Genomic DNA, 4,328 nt, shown 5'->3' on the forward strand with positions numbered 1-4,328 from the left:
AGGAAGGGAGAGGGGGTGGGAAGCAAGGAAACAAGGGAAGGAAGGAAGAAAGGGAGAGGGGGTGGGAAGCAAGGAAACAAGAGGAAGGGAAGGAAGAAATGGAGAGGGGTGGGAAGCAAGGAAACAAGGAAGGAAGGGAAGAAAAGGGAGAGGGGTGGGGAAGCAAGGAAACAAGGAAGCAAGGAAGAAAGGGAGAGGGGTGGGAAGCAAGGAAACAAGGAAGGAAGGAAGGAAGGGAGAGGGGTGGGAAGCAAGGAAACAAGGAAGGAAGGAAGGAAGGAAGGGAGAGAGGTGGGTGGAAAGCAAGGAAGGAGGGAAGGAAAAAAGAAGGAAGGAAGGAAGGAAGGAAGGAAGGGAGAGGTGGTGAAAGCAAGGAAGAGGAAGGAAAAAAGAAGGAAGAAGAAGGAAGGAAGGAAACAAGGAAGGAAGGGAAGGAAGTGAAGCAAGGAAGGAGGGAAGGAAAAAAGAAGGAAGGAAGGAAAGGAAACAAGGAAGGAAGGAAGGGAGAGGGGTGGGAAGCAAGGAAGGAGGGAAGGAAAAAAGAAGGAAGGAAGGAAGGAAGGAAGAAGGACCTGTGCTTATTGTCCCGTTACACTTACTGGTATTAGCAGGCATCTTATCAAAGTAGATATTTTCCCGTTTGTATGCAATCGTTTAAAACAAAACTAACTAACTTACTAACTAGCTAAAATAAATAAATAAATAAATGAATAAAATCTTGAAAGACTACAGTCATGTGCATGTGAATGTCTTCCATTATCTCCTGTCTACACACACACACACACACACACACACACACACACACACACACACACACGCACACGTTTGTCCCGTTCCACCGCTGGCATCAGAGCAGATGTCATGATTTTCAGTCACAGATCAAGAGCGGGCCAATCATCCTCACCCACTTGCCCCACCCCCATTTCGCAGCAGAGCTGCATCATCATTGCCGACACCAAGTGTCACGCCTACTGCACTTCACACCAAGTGTCACCTCACACCAAGTGTCACGCCTACTGCACTTCACACCAAGTGTCACCTCACACCAAGTGTCACCTCACACCAAGTGTCACGCCTACTGCACTTCACACCAAGTGTCACCTCACACCAAGTGTCACCTCACACCAAGTGTCACGCCTACTGCACTTCACACCAAGTGTCACCTCACACCAAGTGTCACACCTCACAGTTAGTGTCACGCCTAAGTGTCACGACTGCTGCACCTCATATCAAGTGCCAAACACCCACACATCACACGTCACACCAAGTGCTATACGTCACACCAAGTGCCAAACACCCACACCTCACACGTCACACCAAGTGCCACACCTCACACCAAGTGCCAAACACCCACACCTCACACGTCACACCAAGTGCCAAACACCCACACCTCACACCTCACACCAAGTGCCAAACACCCACACCTCACACGTCACACCAAGTGCCAAACACCCACACCTCACACCAAGTGCTACACCTCACACCTCACATCAAGCGCCATACTCACGCCTCACACCAAGTGTCAAACACCCACACCTCAAACCAAGTGCCACACTTCACACCACACTCACACCAAGTACCACACCTCACACCAAGTGCTAAACACCCACACCACACCCCTCACACCAAGTGCCAAACACCCACACCTCACACGTCACACCAAGTGCTACACCTCACACCAAGTGCCAAACAGCCACACCTCACACCAAGTGCTAAACACCCATACATCACACCTCACACCAAATGCCAAACACCCACATTTTACACCACGTGCCACACCTCACACCAAGTGTTTAACACCCACACCTCACACCAAGTGTTAAACACCCACACCTCACACCAAGTGTTTAACACCCACACCTCACACCAAGTGTTAAACACCCACATCTCACACCAAGTGTTTAACACCCACACCTCACACCAAGTGTTTAACACCCACACCTCACACCAAGTGTTAAACACCCACACCTCACACCAAGTGCCACACCTCACACCAAGTGCCACAACCCACACCTCACACCAAGTGCCACAACCCACACCTCAGACCAAGTGCTACACCTCACACTTCACACCAAGTGCCAAACACCCACACTCCACACCAAGTGCCAAACACCCACTCCCCACACCAAGTGCCACACCCACACCAAGTGCCACACCTCACACCAAGTGCCACACCTCACACCAAGTGCCAAACACCCACACCTCACACCAAGTGCCACACCTCACAACTCACACCAAGTGTTAAACACCCACACCTCACACCAAGTGCTACACCTCACACTAGTGCCAAACACCCACACCTCACACCAAGTGCCACACCTCACACCAAGTGTTAAACACCCACACCTCACACCAAGTGCTACACCTCACACTAGTGCCAAACACCCACACTTCACACCAAGTGCCACACCTCACAACTCACACCAAGTGTTAAACACCCACACCTCACACCAAGTGCCACACCTCACACCAAGTGTTAAACACCCACACCTCACACCAAGTGCCACACCTCACACCAAGTGCCACACCTCACACCAAGTGTTAAACACCCACACCTCACACCAAGTGCCAAACACTCACACCCAGTGCCATACCTCACACCAAGTGCCAAACACTCACACCAAGTGCCACAGCTCACACCAAGTGCCACACCTCACACCAAGTGCCAAACACTCACACCAAGTGCCAAACACTCACACCCACACCAAGTGCTAAACACCCACACCTCACACCAAGTGCCACACGTCACACCAAGTGTTAAACAACCACACCTCACACCAAGTGCCACATCTGACACTAAGTGCCACACCTCACACCAAGTGCCACACCAGTGTTAAGACAAAGGGACACCACTGCCCACGAAAACAACCTCCCCTACGACGACGTCATACCCCATTGCAAATATAACTATGTAAGGACGGGGTGGGGGACAACAACCTCCCCTACGACGACGTCATACCTCACTGCAAATATAACTATGTAAGGACGGGGTGGGGGACAACAACCTCCCCTACGACGACGTCATACCTCACTGCAAATATAACTATGTAAGGACGGGGTGGGGGACAACAACCTCCCCTACGACGACGTCATACCCCATTGCAAATATAACTATGTAAGGACGGGGTGGGGGACAACAACCTCCCCTACGACGACGTCATACCCCATTGCAAATATAACTATGTAAGGACGGGGTGGGGGACAACAACCTCCCCTACGACGACGTCATACCCCACTGCAAATATAACTATGTAAGGACGGGGTGGGGGACAACAACCTCCCCTACGACGACGTCATACCTCACTGCAAATATAACTATGTAAGGACGGGGTGGGGGACAACAACCTCCCCTACGACGACGTCATACCTCAAGGCAAATATAACTATGTAAGGACGGGGTGGGGGACAACAACCTCCCCTACGACGACGTCATACCCCATTGCAAATATAACTATGTAAGGACGGGGTGGGGGACAACAACCTCCCCTACGACGACGTCATACCTCACTGCAAATATAACTATGTAAGGACGGGGTGGGGGACAACAACCTCCCCTACGACGACGTCATACCTCACTGCAAATATAACTATGTAAGGACGGGGTGGGGGACAACAACCTCCCCTACGACGACGTCATACCTCACTGCAAATATAACTATGTAAGGACGGGGTGGGGGACGGTGGGGGGAATACAACTGCTCACGATAACCTCTCCTATACAGCCATCCTTCATCATAATCATACGATATGTGAAATCGGGGAATACAGTGGCCCAAGAAACACCTGTCCTGTGCGGAGTCATCTTTCAGGATAATCTGTGAAGACAGGGGGTACAACTGCCCACGAAATACCTCTCCCGTGAGCCATCCTTCAGCATGATCATCTGTGAAGACATGGGGGTGCACACCTGCCTACGAAATACGAAACACATCCCTGTGACATCATCCATCAGCATGTCTCTGACGATGAGGTCACAGCTTTCTTTCCTGCGGAACACCCTTCGCAAAGATACACGGAGGTTCTTCTACTGAACAGATATTTCTTTCTTTCTTTCTTTCTTTCTTTCTTTCTTTGATGTTTAAGAACTGGTATTTATTTCGTTTTTTGTTGTTGTTGTTTAAGAACTTTTTTTTTTCTTTTGTTGTTGTTGTAGTTGGTGGTGGTGGTGGTGGTGTTTAAGAACATATATTTCTTTCTTTCTTTGTCGTTTGAGGACAGATATTTCTTTTGTTTTCTTTGTTATTTAAGAACATACATTTCTTTCTTTCTTTTTTGTTGTTTGAGATCAGATGTTTCTCTCTTTCTGTGTTGTTTAAGAACAGACATTT

The 4,328-nt window shown here is 49.4% G+C and overlaps 1 long non-coding RNA gene across 1 annotated transcript in view; it reads right to left on the reverse strand.

Annotated features, from left to right (window-relative positions):
- Window positions 1-3,805: 3,805 nt before the first annotated feature.
- LOC143287261 (uncharacterized) overlaps window positions 3,806-4,328 on the reverse strand; it is a 185,724-nt gene continuing 185,201 nt past the window's right edge. The window contains exon 4 of the long non-coding RNA XR_013055923.1: window positions 3,806-3,883. This is a non-coding gene — a long non-coding RNA (uncharacterized LOC143287261). The remainder of the gene's footprint in view (window positions 3,884-4,328) is intronic.

The sequence above is a fragment of the Babylonia areolata genome, chromosome 11 (assembly GCF_041734735.1).
Source record: "Babylonia areolata isolate BAREFJ2019XMU chromosome 11, ASM4173473v1, whole genome shotgun sequence".
In the NCBI taxonomy this organism is placed as follows: domain Eukaryota; kingdom Metazoa; phylum Mollusca; class Gastropoda; order Neogastropoda; family Buccinidae; genus Babylonia; species Babylonia areolata.